Source organism: Vigna unguiculata, chromosome 9, assembly GCF_037176805.1.
Source record: "Vigna unguiculata cultivar grain cowpea cultivar isolate G323 ecotype 2 chromosome 9, ASM3717680v1, whole genome shotgun sequence".
In the NCBI taxonomy this organism is placed as follows: Eukaryota; Viridiplantae; Streptophyta; class Magnoliopsida; order Fabales; family Fabaceae; genus Vigna; species Vigna unguiculata.
The window spans coordinates 7828791-7848951 of NC_140800.1; positions in this window are offsets into that span (position 1 = coordinate 7828791).

Here is a 20161-nt window from a genome sequence, read left to right on the forward strand (position 1 = left end):
AAATTATCAGAATGACAAAACACATTACAGAGTAATATTAATAAATCATAACCATATCCTAAAATTAATTTCAAACACCACTTCATATTCATTACTTGGGTATCTAGAAAATGCATCTCAATGCTTCTTGACTTCAAGTTAACATCCAGCCAACTTAGAATTCTTGGAAAAACAACCTTTCTATGTGGGCCACATAAACCGACTCGTTTAACAACACATAGCTACAACAAAATACAACGTCCATTAAATGATTATACATACAACGAAATTAAACATTAAGATATATAATTCAAATGCTTACTTGCAACATTGCAGCTGAACCGCTCAGGCATATCTCACGTTGACCTAGTGCAAAAAATGAACAATCAATGCTCTTAACCAAATAACTATGAACTACTTTCGCCCAATTGTATTTTGACAAACAGTATATATTGTCTAAAATACTACAAGGAATATTATACACGTTTTTGGAATTCATTGGAAAATAAAGTTCGGCAAAACAAACAAAAATATATATACGACATACATTATCCACATCATCAACCTCACCACCTACCAAAGATTTCATCTTCTCAATAACATTATCAATTGTTATCAATTAACCACTCAAAACTGAACTCATACCACCACACACATTCCTATCAAATTCAACGTCTATTCCACCTACGTCCAATCCTAAACACATACAAATGTCACTTATGGTTAAAGGGACAGACCGTTGCATGATATGAAATGAATTGTTATCAGAAAATCAACGCTTAACCAACTCTAACATAAGTGGGTTGCAAATTGGTAATGCTTTATCGATATGCAAACACCATTTGAATGGTGTATCTCCAATCCTTGCACGGTGGTTGTTCAAGATCAACCTGTTCATTTCGACAATGTACTTTGTAAAACAAAAAGTATGCAGTCGAGCCTATCATACACCAAAAACATAAATAATGTATAAACCAGCGAATTCTCATTAGTTAGTACATCAAACACACAACAAATAGCAATAGCAAATTCAACCAACCTTTTCATTAATTGCATTGCTAACAGCCATGACTTCCAACACTTCAATTCACTGCATCCAAAAATCACTGCCTAATGGAAAATAATTCATATTTAGTGACACAAAATTTTAAGAACAAATAACCACATCAATTATAAAAAGTTCACATAATGGAAAATAATTCATATTTAGTGACACAAAATTTTAAGAACAAATAACCACATCAATTATAAAAAGTTCACATATTCAATGAACACAACAATAGAAAACGTAGCCAATAACCAAAAACCCAAGAACTCTTAAAAAATAATGCATTTGAAGATAAACCAAACGCACCTACACACAAACCAAATATCACACCAAACAACACTATAACACTTACAATGTACAAAAATAACTTAAACAACGAAATCAAACGTCCACTCAAAATGCCACAATTTGCACCCAACGTTCCAAAAACATCAAACTATAATACCATCCATAAATCACAGTTCCTCAAAACCACATTTCACGATAAAAAACATGCCCAACAATCTTTGATTAGAAACTTCTATATAGCTGTAGTTTGAGTTATTTCAATCATTGTCCCACAAATAAACCAAAAAGAAAAAGAATAAGATTATAAAACATATCACATTAATGAGAACCAGATTGGAAACAAATGAACAAATTTGTGGCATTGGTGAAATCGTTGGTCGAGGTGGCCACTGAATTGTTTTAAACTTTAACCTCTGTACTCCAGGTTGGCCATTGCTAGCAGATTTGTATGCTTTCCCTTACAAAGCCCACACATTTACAAAACCTCCATAACGGGTCAACAATGAAAGCACAAACTACACACTACCAAACCACAAACCGGCATGGACAAAAATAATACCCACCATACCAATGTCGTCCAACAACCACTTCCTGAAAATAATGTTACTCCTCCACATCTTTTTCCCTGTGTATGCGAAAGGCACCACGTTTACAAAATCCTCTCCACGATTCTCCTCTGCAATGACGCAAACCAAAATAAAACGCATACGGTTAACTCACTATAAAATCACAATCTCCTCCATAATAACAACGACCGAGAAAATGTTGACATGCTTTCTCTACCAAAGCCCACACCTTTATCAACAAACTCACACAAACCAAAAATGGAAGGAGACAACTATATCACCCTCTACAACAACAAAATGCGGTCACAAAAACCATACCCACCGACAAACTTCGCTACACGCAAACGACGTTCGATTCTCCGGCGAACTTCAGTACACAAAAACGACGAACGTTCTCCCTCTCAAAGCGTTGGATTTTACTAACTTTTCTTTTACAGTTTTTTCCCTCTCAAAGCTATGGGTTCACTTTTCAGTTTACTGTAAAAATCTTCTTCTTACTTTTCCTCCAACCACACACACGTGACACACTTTTACAAATAAAAAAAATTAATTGCATTGCTAACCGTTTGACACGTATACTGGTGTCAAAAGTGAGTTAAAGTGCTGGTGTCAAAATAACGTTTTCGTTTTCAATATGATAGCAAGCGCATGGGTATGGAGATAAAATATACAGTGGATAAACAGTAAGTATTTATTATTTATGGGTATTAAATATTTTAATATATATTTATAAATAGATCGGACTGTAGATATAATATTATTCATATTTATTTGTAAAAATTAAAATTAAAATTAATTTATATTTATATTTATTAAGTTAAATTTAATTAAAATTAAAATTCAGTTATATTTTATAATATTAAATATAATCAAAATTAAAATTTAATTTTTATTTAATTTTATTTTTTTGTAATTTTAATTAAATTTTATTTTAAAAATTTATAAAATATCATTTTTTTTAAAATATATGCGGATACTTATAAATATTTTAAAATCCGTGGATATATTTTAAATGGATACTTATGTGAATAACAAGACAGTTAACGAATGAATCTTTTTTATGGCATATCGAATTATGGGTAAGTATTATCTTTATCCGACCTGATCCGTTGTCATCCATAGTTTGGAACTAGGGATGTCAAAAATATTCGTACCCGCAGGTATCCACAGATAAAACCCGCAATGGGTAGGAAATGAATATTAAAAATGGATACCCGCTACTCACGGGTACGAGTATTTTTTATACCCGCATGTTAACGGGGCGGGTACGAGTATCATAGTATCCGTACCCGTGGATACCTGTACCCGCTAAACTTTAATTCACAAAAATACTTATATATATATTGTGTTGAACGTCATTTTATATTTATTTTTATGATTATTTGGACTTGTATATACTTGAGTTTGTTTGAACTTTATTTAAAATTTATGATAGTGATGTATTTTATTTTATTTTATTTGAATTTATGATTAAATATTTATTTTTTAAATAATTTTGTAAATACCCGCAGATACCCATGGATACCTGCGGATATGAAAAAATAGACGGGTACCCGCATAACGGATATCCGAAGGATATGGGTACGGGTACAAGAAAAATATTTATTCAGCAGGTAAGGTACGGGGGAACTACTACCCGTAACATACCCACTAACATCCCTATTTGGAACCTTATTATTTTTTTTCTTAGGTTTATATCCTTCATTATTTTCTAAGGATTTTAAACTCTTATAAAGGTAAAAATAACTTTTCAATATTTTGATTTCTAATTAAGTTTACTTTTTTTTATACGTTGTTATTTGTATTTCTCTATATTTAATCTACACATTTTTTTTTCTAATGAAGATAAAAGTTCTGAGCAAATCATTAAAAAATGTTAAATACATATCCACGAATAAAAACAGAAAATTTACAATTTTATATTTATAATTAAAGTTAACATTCATAAAAAAGTAAAGTCTGTCACTTCAAATCAAAATATAACATTGTAATATCGTTCTTAATTATAAAATTACATGATAAAAAGTTGAAAAAAAAAATATTTATGTTTAATCATTTAACCATTTATTTATCATAATATATCTAAACTAAACTATAGACATTTTTTTAAGAAGAAGATGCAATTAAAACTTAATTATGTATTAATGTTGTACTAGAAAAGGAGCTAAATAAAGTTAGCTGACATTAAGACGGTAATGTTAAAGGTGAAGTTTGATCAATATTTGTTGAAGATCCACTTGATTAGAAATAAGACGAGTTTAAAATATGTAAGTGCGTGCAAACCTTACCTTACAAGTCAATTTTGTAAGATTGAATTATGCTTAAAGTTGACATTTTAACATGATATAAAAGCCATGAGTTTGAGCATATCTTAGCTAGATTTGTTATTTGTTGGATCTATTGTTATACCTGCTATCAGGTTGCTATCAGATCTTCCACTAATGTCTAATCCCATGCTCGAGATGTATATACCTCAGCATGAGATGTGTGTTGGAAGTCCTACATCAATTAAGAGATAAAGTCGATTTAGAATATATAAGTGAGTACAAATCTCATCTCATAAGTTGGTTTTGTAGGGTTGAGTTAAACTTTAAATTTCACTTCTTAATATGACAATTTATGTCATAGTTGATTTAAAAGCTAGAAAAGAACTTATTCCTTATTTCGTGTCTTTATATAACCACATTTAGTATTTTGACTAAATCGTGTAGGAACATCTGGCTTTAAAAGGTGGATTGAATAAAGATCTAATTTTTCTTTTTCAAATCATAAATTGTCTCACAATCAAACAAATCAACACAATAGCTTTATATTGGTTCACACAAAATCACAAACTACTTTTAGTTCTCACTTAAGACATATTGTAAGAGATTCCACTAATCAATCAACAATTCCAAAGTGAATACACAAACCATTACATGTTATAATTAGTGCACCAATTATGAAGGATAAATCAAAACACAAGAAGCAATAATTGAATTGTGTATTAAAATATATATAATTTTTCACAATGTGTTGTATGATATCTAATGGTCAAGCGGTGGTTTTAAGTTAATATACGATTTGTCTAAAATCTTTTCTAAAGATTAGTTTCTAAATATGATGGAAACCATTCAATCACAAAATGCATGACTAAGAAAATAGAAGAAGATGAAGTCTTAAAGAGGATTCTACTATTTTAGAGAGTATAATACAATGATTTTCTTTTTTTATTTCTTGACATATATGAATACTATAAGTGTACATTTTTCCTTGTAATTGTATAATTTTGTAGATACACAAGTATGATAATTTTGGGCCTCAATTTTGGCTTACAAAAGTCAATAAAAAACTCTAAAAGAACCTAAAACATGGAAGAAGAGCATGGAGCAAGAAGCTTCACATTTGATAACTTATTTTCGATCGGCATGGTCTCATCCTGCATCTTGTTTCTAAACTCCCTCAGCCCCTCCAACTACATGAACTTGACAGCTTGTTGCCTCAACTCGTCCATGTTAACAATTGAGTCATACATAAATCATCTACAAAAGGTCTTGACCTTAGTGTCGTGACCATGTGACGTAGAGCTACCTCAAGATTCAAATTTCTGATATTAAGTGTGACCTTCCCAAATTGCTCCATAAAAGCACATAAGGACTCTCCTTTCTCTTGCCTTATATTGACAAGCCCCAAGGAAGTGAGGTTGACTTGTCGCAAACTGTGTTCCAAAGTGCGATGCTAGAGTACTTAAACAATTTATTGAGAACAAAGGTAAATGAGTGAGCCAAATCAAAGTTGTTCCCATCATATTTATAAGGAAAACCATACACATAATGGCATCATCGGTGGAGTACAGGATAACTTGACTAACATAAATGTCCATATGCTCGTCCGAGTTTGTACATCCATCATATCGGTCCAACATAAGGGACTTCCAGTTGTTAGGAGGAGGGGTCTTCATAATGTCATCCACAAAGGGATTCATGCGACTTCCTCCTACTACTAAGGATATATTTTTCGTGCCTCCAATCTTATGAGTGTTGTTGTTGCCACTTCCCTCCTTAGTCTTGAGTGCAGTCCAATGATGAGATGCAGTCTTCGACAATGAGGTGATGTTTTTTGGAACTTCATTCTCTTTTCCTTTCTCACCTTATTCCACCTTTCTTATTAACTTTGTGTTCTTTTGTCTTAGCGTATTCATTTCCTCAACGCTTCTCTTTTAATATTTAGCAAATGCATGTTGCATTTCCAACAACATAGTCATCTCTTGCAAGATTTGGTCGACATCCTTACCTCTAGTCATTTGCTCCTTGTAGACACCATACAAGCTTTCCTTACTATATATCAGCCCCACGGTGGACGTCAAAATGTTCTTACAAGACTGAATATATCCTGTAAAGATCTCCACGAACCAATCTTCACGCATCCTCTAAACTCCAAATCGATATGTTCTAGGTCCAAGTCTTGCACAAAGCAAGAGGGTGTGTATTCGTAGAAGATACTCTGACATTAAAGTCAGCAAAATGCGTCAGGTGATAATAAATGTAATAATTGAACATAATTAATTTATCTCGTACTTTGTACTATTTATACTATGTTTAAGAGCCTTTACCTAGATGTGTTTGGTTCACTTGGTTAATCACCAAGATTAATTTGCCTAATACTTTCTTCACGTGTTTTAACTATTACACTACTAAAAAAACTCATTTCCTGTCAATTTTGTTTTGAAAATTTTTTCGTAGGAAATACTTACAAATTTTGTTGAGAAAAAGAATTTGCAAAAAATTGCTATCAATTTTCTTGCAAATTATTTTGTATAAAACACTTTTCGCAACAAATTTTGTAGAAAATACTTGCAAATTTTATAATTTCATAGGAAATGATTACCTACAAAGGATTTACCTGCCAATTAAAATTCTTAAAAAAATGGCAGAAAAAAGTTTTTTCTTACAAATGATTTTAATAAATTTGCAAGAAAAATCTCAAATAATATAAGAATTTATAGTAGTGTTACCTTAATTTAATCACAATTATAATTGTTGATATGTTCTAAACAAAATGATATCACAGTCCAAACATATATAAACCGAGATCATATCGAGTTGGTTATTTATAGTAAATTTTCAATTTGAATATGATAAAATTTTATGGTTAGGTTAAAATTACATCAATCAAATATATTATTTTATTTCCAAAACATATTTGATCTTTTATGATTATTATTATTATGTGAATATCATTCCTAACTTCTTATAAAACGCTATAAAAGGTATTAGTTAAATAATATTTTTCAATATATTTACTCAATAAAAAAGCAAACTAAATTGAAATAACATGAAATGAAATGAAGCTTGTATGATTTAGAAGAAAAATGTACCGAAATTAATACTAACGTTTTTGAAAACAAAAACTTCAAAAGTAATTAAAAAAAAGGTAAATGTAAAAGATAGACAAGTAATTATTAAAGTTTCAAGGTGCAAAACAATGAACAAATAATTTGCATTAACATCGAGCACGTAAATAAATGACAAGAAGTTAAATAAAACAAATGATCAAACAAAAATAAAATGATTGCACGGAAAAAAGAATCAATCAAGAATATGATTCCCCATAGTCTGTCACTTTCTTAGTTCGTTTCTCAGAAAAAAAAAAAAATTGATCACTTTCAACTTTTATTACGAAAGACTATATATAGACAATTTATTCAACCGTTATAATTTTTATTAAAAACTTACACAATGTACAATTATTATCTTACTTATCACTTTTATGGAAATGACACATACAACTTCATTACTCATGATTTCATATCTTCATATAATAATGACTTCATCAATATTTAAATAATCTTTTTTTCCATAGTTTTTTCCAATTAATAACCTCTGCTGTGAAGCATTTTACAATTAACATTTTTCATCATCCATTGAACATCAACATTATATACAATAATTAACTTAAAATTCTCGATTCATGAACTTATATTTTGACAATTTTTTCATTTTTACTAATAAAAAACATGAAACAATAACGACATATATAATCCAACCATAATAATAAATGATGAGTAACATCTTTTATAATAAAAAAAATACGAGTTTATTATATCAAGTAAATTACTCGTTAAACTTTTTTCTATCAGCAATATTATCAATTTAATTTAAATCTTCTTGATATTTTATTCATTACACCAATCTCCATCCACTCATAACCATAATCATGGATACAACGTTCATCTTAATGACATAAAAGAAAAGAAGTGCTAAAGGTAATAATGCCAATACTTATTAAATATTACAAAAGAAAAAAATATATATAAACACTACACACCGACAAGGTCTTTTGACAAAATCTCTTTCATCTCTACCACTGCACAATGTCCTTCCAAAATTCAACCCCTCATTTAATGTTGCTCCCATATCTCCATTGCCACCACCTATCACATATTTTTTCAAGTTAAGAATTTTTTAAATTAATTTTTGTTGCGGGTGATAGTAATTGTCCTATGACAAAGATCGGGTGGATCGAGTCACAATTGAATCATGACGTTTGGACTCATACACTCTTAATTAAAAAAAGTTACGTCTTGACTAATAACTATAGTTTTTAGCTAAATGATATATATTCAATCCAACAATTGATATCACAGTCAGGATCATGCATGAGTTCAATTCCCATGAACTCCACATATTATACTTCATTAGTGCATTTTTATTTAAACTTCTTTGTTTATTTTTATTAGTGTGTTTTTTTAATGAATTTTATACTTCTTTGTTTATGAACCAAACATTGGATGATGGGATCTCACAACACCATGTTATATCTATAATTGTCATTGCTTGCTTCTTGGTCTAAGGTCTAGTCACTTAATTATTAATAAGAACCAAACTTCAACTATTTTCAAACGTGATCTACAAATAATCCTTCCATCCTAGCATTAATTAATACTAAGTTTAGGTTAACCTGAGGATTATAGTGCTCAGCCTATAAATAACTCCAATTATTGCACCGGGTGTTGCTGGTGAACTTACAGTTACAATTTTTATTCAATAATAAAAAAAATTCACACTTTCTTAGTAATAATTAATGTTGGTCAATTCATACTCTAATTCATAAATTAGTTATAATTTTTTATTTATAACAAAGACTATTTTATATGTATCAATATTTTTTAGTAGATAAATTAGTATCTAAATGTGTTATTATATTGATTAATTTTATTTTATATTTAAATTTGATTGTTATTTAATAATTTTTTTAATAAATGTTTAATATAATAATTATATATTGGGGTTTATAAAAATACTTTTAAACTTTGTATTAGTTTATATATATATATATATATATATATATATATATATATATATATAAATTTTGTAACTTATCTAGGACAAAATATATTAGTTTGATTATACTTTAGAGTACAACATCTATTATATAATTTAATTAAAGTACATAACCTTATATCTTAATATAATTGAAATGATTAAATGCAAATTTAAATTTGTCCAAATATGTATTTAGTGAAATGAATCTTCATTACAAATAGTTGTTTCTAAAATTGCATTTTTACTCGTTCTCTAGTATTCAAACTTTTGTTAAGAGGCATGTGTAAAAAACATATCTGTCTAATTATCTTAACCACAAGGGGATCTGAATTGATTAATAGGCTTTTATCTGGTTTAAGATGAATCTTGAATAAATCTTTAGGTTTTAACGCTCAATTAATCAATTTCGCAGTTCTGGGTTAATGGACTGTTTTAACTCAATCAAGAAAGATTATGAGAGAAGAGAAAGAAACAATACACAACAATTTATACTGGTTCGATTCAAGGTGAATCTACATCCAGTCTTCTCCTAAGTAACTCACTTAGGAGGATTCCACTAACACAGATAGGATCCAAGAATTACAAGCACACCTATATAATTCTAGACCCCAAAACCCAAGAACTTGATTTACCAATCAAGAACTCCCCCTAGGAGCAATGCATCCACGCAATTGCACCTAGGCCTACACTTTACACACTGAAGCATTGTAATCAGAAATACAATATACAGAATCAAGAAACGAATACACCTATGTTGTGCAGATTTGACAATATGCTCCTTGATTCAAGCAAGACCCCTCATGGTAGAATCAACTATCAATCTTCTTGGATCTGCACTTGAATGATCTTCCAGAATGTTCAATATCTCTGTGACTCTCAGAAGGCTCTCTCTCAGAAGGAAAACTGCGTGATTTTGTCAATTTTCTCCAGACCCCAAAATAGATTTTAAAACCAGCTTTTATACAGAGTTTTCTGCTGTTGTTTAATTGATTAACAGTTTACCTAATCGATTATCGTGAGCATATTTTCACTTCCTTAGTGTCATACTCACAGCTAATCCATTAGTTAAACAGTTAGCCATTCATGTTTGCACCAGCAAGAGTGTAATGGTCCAATGTAACTCAAAGCAGGCCTAACATACAACTGATAAAGATAAACTACTAGCCTGATACATGACCTAACTAGACCAAGTCTATGTTCTACTCTAATCCAGCAGACATCATCAAAACCATGCTTCATTCATAGGTGAATTAACTCCCCCTACCAACAATCTCTCCCTTTTTTATGATGTCCAAAACGTGGACTGTGATAGGCATGCCTGCAACACATAAAGCAAACAACAACAGCAGCATATAACAGACAACAACATACTCCCCCTGCCAACAATACATTCTCACCCTTTTTGGACATTAGCAAAAACAATCATACAGTGCAACAATGTATTATTGTGTAATACAAGACATCAGAGAAATATAACCATATAGTGCAGCAGAGAAATATAACCATACAGTGCAGCGATGTAAGATATGCAACAAGGGATAATGCAAGCAAAGTGCAGTTTAAGAGTTGCGCATAACAAACATGATAAACAGAGTGTATAACACATTACAGGCCCAACCAAAATAATCCTAGGCTAAAGGAGCTATACTAGGATACAAAAAAAAAACACACACACACACACCTCAAGGACTACTAGTAAACCTAAGGCTAGTGGACACAAACTGAGGTGTAAAGGGTTGGTAAACAAAAACGGGTGTGTGTGGGGAGTAGGCTAGACTATTCTTCGTTAGTGGCATCTTCAAATTGCTCACTCTCACTACCTTCTGCAGTGTCAACAGCGGCTTCAGGATTAGGAGGGGCATGACCAGTGTTGAGTAGAGCTAGTTGTTCTTAGACAGCTGTGAGTTGGTGCTCAATGGAATCCAACTTGGATGTCTAGGTGTGATGATGGTCAAACAGAGCAGTGACCATACGTAGCATTTCCTGCTCGTAGTGAGTTCTAGTAGTAGCAGAGGGGGCTTCAGCAGCATCCACAGGGTCCTCATCAGGTTCATCTTTAAACCTCCAGGTGGTGCCCTGAAAAGACAGTCCCATGTGGTGAAGGGCATTTGCACCAATCAAGCTTGTGTGATTTGGAGTGTAGGAGGCTTCACCAAAGAAATTCACTTTGTAGTGCTCAAGGACTTTGCACACAAATACAGCATAGGGCATAGGATAGTTGGGTAGCTTGATAGCCTTTTGCATTGTATCAGAGACCACCTCAGACCAGTCCACAAGAATGTTGGATTTGAAATCGTGGAGAAGGAAAACATCCTCTGTTGTGAGTTGGGCGTGATTTCCGTTACGGGGAACCAGAATCCAAGCAGTTAGGAACGCGAGCACCCATTCGTCTTTCTTCATCCCATCGGCGCGGAAGATACTGTAATCGCGTTTGGCTGTGGGATCCCGCAAACAACCTTGGTAGATGTCCAGGCGGTTTGCCCCAGGAAACCCTCGATGGGCCGGAATGCCTGCTATGCGGAAACCAGCAATGGAGGTCCAAACATCTGAGGTTAAGACAATGTTTACCCCTTTGACGCGCGAAGTGAGAAGATCCTCTTCACACACGAGATTGGCATAGAAAACCCTAACCAAATCTGGGTAGATATCTCCCGTGAGTTGGACGAACGTCTCCAGGTATTGGGAGGAGAAAAGCTCTGGGAATGCAAAGCCATGGTTGCGGAAGAAGGGCAATTCAACGTGCTTGTGGTTGATGATTTTGCGACTTTGAAAGGAACCATTAAAATTTTCTTGAGCTTCGGGGTCACTGATCCAACCATCAATGTCTGGATCTCGTTGCTTGGTTGCCATTCGCTTGATGCACTTGCGAGAGGAGGAGGAAGATGCCATGACGGAGTGGTTGAGGGGGCAGGGTGACGAGCGAATCAGTGGTGGAAAGGGAAAGGGAAAAACCTAGGGTTTGAGAGATTAGGGAGTATGTGGATCCTAGGTTCAGAAGTTAAGACTACTATTAAGAGCAGGGAATTACTTACCTAATGGATTAGCGAGCTCCTTTTGAGAAAATAGAAAGCAACTATGTGAGGCAAGACTTAACACAGTCTGGGCTCAACCAAAGCACGATAATGGATTAAGGCCAAGGTTAGGCAAGCAGCTACACAGTCTGGACACAATATGCACACAAGCAGATGTAGAATCCGAAGCGAACCAAGTATGAAAAAATTATGCGAATCATATATGCAGTATGCATGTAACTGGAAATGTAATATAACAATTTAGATAGGGAGAAAGTGACAGGCAAGACACATGCAGCAGAATAGAAAATGACAGAAAAAAATAGGACAATAGTTAACTAAGCATAGTTAATGAGAGCAAGTGATGTCCAAAATACCCAATTTATTTCTAAGAGTATAAAACCTTTCTCTGGCCAGAGGTTTAGTAAAGATGTCATCCAGTTGATGTTGTGTGTCAATGTACTCAACCTTGCACTCTCCCTTTGACACATGATCCCTAATAAAATGGTGTCGAATTTCAATATGCTTGGTCTTTGAGTGCAGAACTGGATTTTTCGTAAGATTAATTGCACTGGTGTTGTCACATTTTAATGGAATGTGATGAAGATGGATGCCATAATCCTCAAGTTGATTCTTAATCCAGATAGATTGGGCACAACAGTTGCCAACAGTTATATACTCTGCTTCAGTAGTGGATAGAGCAACACATGCCTATTTTTTTGAGTGTCATGAGATTAGAGAGCAACCTAAGAGGTGGCACGTTCCACTGGTGCTCTTCTTGTCAGTCTTGCAGCTCCCAAAATCTGAATCACTGTATCCTACCAAGGAAATATTAGAGCCATGAGGATACCACAGACCTAGGTTTCTAGTGCCTTTAAGGTATTTAAAGATGCGTTTAACAGCAGTTAGGTGAGATTCTTTGGGGCAGGACTGAAATCTGGCGCATACACACACACACACACACACACACACTGTGCATAATATCTAGACGGCTTGCTATGAGATAGAGAAGTGAACCTATCATTCCACGATATTTAGTCTGATCCACTGCAGTCCCTGTTTCATCAGTGTCTAGATAGCAATTTGTAGCCATAGGAGTTGATGATTCCTTGCAAGTTTCCATGTGAAATTTTTTCAGTAGCTCAGTGCAGTACTTAGATTGATGGATAAAGAGTCCATGTTGTCCTTGTTTAATTTGAAGCCCCAAAAAGAAGTGCAACTCCCCCATCATGGACATTTCAAACTCATCTTGCATGTTTTTGGAGAATTCTTTGCATAGAAGAGTATTTGTTGAACCAAAAATGATTTCATCCACGTAGATTTGAACAAATAGTAGATCATCTTTAGCTTTCTTAGTGAAGAGTGTAGAGTCCACTTGCCCTCTTCGAAATCCGTTTTGAATCAAGAATTCACTTAGCCTTTCATACCATGAGCGAGGTGCTTGCTTAAGTCCATAGAGTGCCTTTTTTAGCTTATACACATGATCTGGAAACTCATAGTCTGTGAATCTAGGGGGTTGTGCCACATAGACCTCTTCCTTGATAAAGCCATTTAAGAAGGCACTCTTCACATCCATTTGGAAGAGCTTGAATTGTAGTAAGGATGAAATGGCAAGGAGGATTCAGATTGCCTCAAGTCGTGCTACAGGATCATAGGTCTCATCATAATCAATCCCTTCTTCTTGACAGTACCCTTTGGCTACCAATCTAGCTTTACTCTTGATGATCATACCAGAATCATCCAGCTTGTTGTGAAAGACCCACTTCGTGCCTATTATTTGTTGAGATTTAGTCCTTGGAACAAGATCCCATACATTATTTCTCTTGAATTGATTCAGTTCGTCCTGCATTGCTAGAAACCAGTGTTCATCCTTGAGAGCATCACTCACTGATTTTGGCTCAAGTTGAGAAACAAAAGCTACATTTAAACAAAACTGGCCTAGCTGCCTGCGGGTGGAAACACCTTTAGAAATATCCCCTATGATGTGGTCAAGGGACATATTTTTAGGCACTATCCAGTCAGCGGGCAAATCTGCTGCAGAGGTCGAACTCTCAGCTGCTCCAGGTGATGACTCTGCTGCTGCTACAGGTTCAGGTTGTGTCAAATCTGCACCTGTGTCATTTAATTCTGCATTATTTCTTGGACCAGAGGAATTAGCAGTATGATTATCAACATTCTCATCAAATGCAACATGAATGGATTCCTCTATAGTTAATGCTCGTTTGTTATAGACTCGATAGGCTTTACTAGAGGAGGAGTAACCTAAGAAGATGCCTTCATCAGCCTTAGGATCAAACTTGCCAAGATTGAATTTTCCATTATTTAGTATGAAACACTTGTAACCAAAGGCTTTGAAATAGGATACGTTTGGTTTTTTACCTTTGAAGATCTCATATGGTGTAAGTTTCAAAACAGGTCTGATTAAAACCATGTTCAGCACATGGCAAGCTGTACTTACAGCATCTGCCCAAAAGTATTTTGGTAAAGAGTTGTCATTGAGCATTGTTCTTGCCAACTCTTCCAAAGATCGATTTTTTCTCTCAACCACACCATTCTGTTGTGGCGTTCTAGGGGCTGAGAAATTATGTGAGATACCATGATGTTCACAAAACTTTTCAAAAGATTCATTTTGAAACTCACCCCATGATCAATTCGAATGGATTTGATTTTCAAATCTTTCACATTTTCAACAATTTTGGCAAATTTCCTAAAAACTGAGAAGGTGTCACTCTTAAATGAGATAAAGAAGGTCAAAGTAAAACGAGAATAGTCATCCACAAGTATAAGTGCATAATAATTTCCTCCTAAGCTTCTGGTTCTAGATGGCCCAAACAGATCCATATGTATCAGTTCTAATGGATTAGATGTGGAAATATGTTGTTTTGACTTGAAAGATGTCTTTGTTTGTTTACCCTTTTGGCATGCATCACACAACTTATCTGCTTTAAATTTTATATCAGGCAAACCAGTAACTAAATGCTTTGACACAAGCTTATTTAGGTGACCCATATGTATGTGTGCAAGTCTTTTATGCCAAATCCAAGGTTCATCATTTTTAGCAAATAGGCAAGCAATTGAATCAAATGAAGTATTTTCAAAGTCCACCATATATATGTTCTGGATTTTTTTTCCAACAAACACCAGTTCATTAGTGGATGCATGACAAATTAAACAGTGATTAGCTTCAAAGGTTACTTTCAGATTCTTGTCACACAGTTGGCTGATGATGACCTTACCTTACCAAAACCAAGAATTTTATCTTGTTCTTGTCACCATACGTGACATGTCCACTTACTTTGTGTGAGATTTTGCTGAATTTCGTGCTATCACCTGTCATGTGCCTAGAACAGCCACTGTCTAGATACCACATTGACTCCTTAGTTTCAACATTTTCCTGCAAAACAAATTATTTTGATGAAGCAGGTACCCAGACAAACTTGGGTCCTCTTGTGTTAGACTGTGTTGCAGTGCTTCTGGGCACCCATTTGAATTTTCCTTTAGGAACCCAACTGTTTTTAAAGTAACAGGAAGCAGAAAAGTGGTCAGGTTCAGAACAATAGGTGCGGACAATGGAGGATGGTTTACTGATGTTGAGGAAGTTTCTGCTCGATAATCGATTAACATTAAAATTTTCTTGAGCTTCGGGGTCACTGATCCAACCATCAATGTTTGGATCCCGTTGCTTGGTTGCCATTAAAATTGAGTAATTTCGTCTCTTTTCATATTAAAATAAAATTTAATTTTTATATAAATATAAAAATATTTTTATTAAATATTTTTAACAATATTAAATTTATTTAAATTTATATTTTACATTGAACTTCATTTGAATTTATTTTCAAGATGTTAATAGAAAAAAAATCAAAATTAATTTCAACTAACAAATTGAACCAAATTTAATTTTAATATAAATATAAATATATTTTTTATTAAAATTGATATTTTTATTAAATATTTTTAACAACATTAAGTTCATTTAAATATAAATTTTACATTAAATTTTATTTAAATATGTTTTAAAGTTGTTAATAAAAAGTAATGTTAATAAAAAAAATTCAAAATTAATTTCAACTAACAAACATGCTAAACTTGTTTATCAATTGCATTTCATAAAATAAAATAAATTTACCAACTTTTCTAATTATTTTAAAATTTATGTTTTACATTTGAACTTTATTTGAATTGATATTTTATTACATCATATTTAATATTATTTTTTATTTGAAACTATATTCAAATAATTGTATATTTTTAAAATGTGTAAAATTCAATAATTTCTATGCAAATGTTTGAGTTGGTTTAAAATTAAATTTTTTTAAAATTCAAATATAAAATTTTAAAATAATTTTAAAAATTTTTATAACAATTTAAAATAAATAAACATGAAATTTGAAAATAGTTTTAAATAAAGTTCAATGTAAAATATAAATTTTGAAAAATTTAATGTTGTTAAAAATATTAATAAAAATATTTGTATAACATTTATATAAAAAATAAATTTGGTTTCAATTTGGTGAGGACAAAATTGCTTAATTTTAAAAAAACATTAGAACTGAATTGAGACAAAATAAGTATACAAGAATCAAATCGAGACTAAAACAATGACACATAGCCTGACAATGACACGTGACAATGCAACTACCACATCATATTGGCATTGCCATGTGATACGACATCAACTTAACACATGATATTAAAAAAACATGAATTAACATGCGATACCTCTTTAACGTTATTAATACAGTACCAACAAACGTGATCTGATTGTATCAATTTTTTTAAAATATAGACCAAATTGAGTCGCATAAAAAGAAAAAGACCTCATTGAAATTTTTAAAAAAATAGGGATTAGAGACATAAATTTAACCTTTAAATATATATTTTTTTTCTTTTTATGTGGCATATTCGGTTTGGAATAATCATTGTTATATTTTCCTCTTGATAATGCTTCAAGGAGGAGAATTCATGCATGCTTACTTAAAATGTTTAAATTTTATGAATTTTTTTGGACTCGTAGTCTTGTCCCTTTGTTGCTAATTTTTCCTTGTATGTTTTATGGAGGGGAGCATAAAAAAAATTAAAGCTTTCATAACAAGGGGGAGTTCCATTGTACATATTTGTAATTATTCGTTTGAAGACTCAATGAAAGTCAAGTTAACATCATCTCCAACATTTAAGTTTGAACCAAGCATATGAAGCCTAATTAAAATTTAATGTTAACATTTTTAATTTGTTATTTTGAATTACCTTTTTTATATAATAATTCAATTTTTAGTATAAATATAAAATATCCATTTTACATTTTAACTCATTTTATAATTTCTATTGCATTTCTTAATATTCTTTGAAATCAATTATAATAACAAATAATTATAATAATAATATAAACTTTTACATTTTTCTTCTATCATTCATTCAATTTATGTATAAACTATTATAATAATAACAATTTTTTTGCTCAATTATACTAAAAAATAAAACATTTTCACCTTTAAATTATTATATTTATTATATCATATCTTTTATTCTCTTTTATTATTATCATATATTCTATTTTATGATGATACATATTAGGTTTTATTTTCCCCTCATATCATAAGATATCGTACTCTATCTATTGGACAAGATTTTAATAAATCGGTATGCAAACTCTCATTCTCATACTTCCAATAAAGTATTTCTCTTATAACTTTCTATTACTTGTATTTTATTAAACACTGACATGGTATTAGATGAAACACACCTTCTGCCATTACCTTCCCTTTGTCATTTCACTCATGGCGAGTTTTGCTTCTCTTCACCCTTTATTTCTTCATCTTGGAGAAAATGATGCACTTGTTCTTGTGTATCTCTTTTTTGTTGATAAGAATTATTAATAATGAAAAACAAAATCACAAGGTTATCGTGTTTCTCAAGCTTCTCAAGATCTAAAGATTATCTTCATCCTACTGCTTTCCAAATGTGCTACTTCTAAGTTGGGTCTTCATAATCTTTGTGTCCACCTTGAAAGGGGTGATAAAGATACCATATATATTCTGCTTTTAAGTCTATTGATAGAGATATCATATATTTCATTTTCTTTCATTATTATCATATATTCTGTTTTATGATGATGAATATTAGATTTTATTTTTCCTCTTATGTTGTGTGATGTTGTACTCTATATGCTGAACAAGTTTTTAATAAATTGGTATGCAAACTCTCATTCTTGTACTTTCAATAAATTAGTATTTGCATACCGATTTATTCAAAACTTGTTTAATATATAGAGTACAATATCGCATGATATAAGAGGAAAAATAAAACCTAATATTTGTCATCATAAGATAGGATATCTGATAATAATAAAAGAGAATGAAATATATGATATCTATCAATAGAATTAAACCAGAAGATATATGATATCTTTATCACCCTTCCTAAGGTGGGAATGAAGATTATGAAGGCCCAACATGGAAGTAGCACTTTTGGAAAGTAGTAGGATGAAGGAAATCTTGGAAACCTTGAGAAGCTAGAACCTTGAGAAGTTTGAAACCATGAGAAGCTAGAACCTTGAGAAGTTTGAGAACCTTGAGAAAGTCGAGAACCTTGAGATTTTTTGTTTTCATTGCTGATAATTGTTATCAACAAAAAATAGATATACAAGAACAAATGCATCGTTCTCTCCTAGATGAAGAAATAGAGGGTGAGGAGAAGCAAAACTTGGCATGAGTGAAACGACGAAGAGAAGGTAACGACGAAAGGTGTTTTTCATTTGATACCATGTTAGTATTTGATAAACACAAGTAAGAGAAAGTTACAAGAGAAATACTTTGTTGAAAGTAAGAGAATGAGAGTTTGCATAGTTTGCATACCACATATCGATCTTTTAGAAACTTGTCCAATATATAGAATATCTCATGATATAAGGGAAAAATATAAAACTTAATATGTATCATCATAAAACAAAAAATATCTAATAAAAATAAAAAGAATAAAATATATGATATCTCTATCAATCAACTTAAAACCAGAAGATATATGATATCTTTATCACTCAAGTCAATTAAAATTTACTCTTAATTTGTTATTTTCGAACTACCTTTTTCTATAACAATTTTAATTCTTCGTATAATTATAATAGTTACATTTTATATTTTAACTCATTTTGTTTTCTTGCATTTCTTAAATTTTTTTGAAATCAACTATAATAACAATAATAATAAATATGTACAAAATTTTGTAATTTTATTTTATATTTCATTTAATTTTTTATAAAAAGTAATTAAATTATTATTATTTTTTTGCAAATTAACTTACAAAATCAATATTGCAAACCAAAATTTATTCACTCTTAAATCACTTCTTATTTTCTCCCCCTCTCTAAAATTAATTAAAATTTATACCCAATATATTTAATTAATTATTTTAATTTACTTTTCTTCAATATAATTTTATTTTATTATTTCTTGCTTATTACCGTCCTTTTCCCATTTTCCTTATTCTAAAATTATGTTATGTTTTGACACTTGATTTTAAATAGTATTTTGCTTGACTTGATAGGTATTCAATACAAGGAATTTAGGTAAGAAAATTTATTTATGTTGTTTTATAAACCTTAGAATAGATGATTTGGATGTGAAGGTAAATTGGTCACAAAAACTTTGGTTTCTATCACGGAACACATTTTGTTTGACAATTGTTTGAATATTTAAAATTGATTATTATTTGAGTTTTGTTTAGTATATGATTATTTTAGATTATTTTGAATTGAATATTCTGATTGCAAAGGTGATATAGTGGTTAGATTATGCACACTAAGGTATGAAGAATTCAGTTAAGGAAATTTATTTATGTTTTTTTTTTAATAAAACCGAAGATTTGGTTGCGAAGGTAAATTGGTCATAAAATTTTGGTTTCTATCATGGAACACATTTTGTTTGACAATTGTTTGAATATTTAAAATTAATTATTATTTGAGTTTTG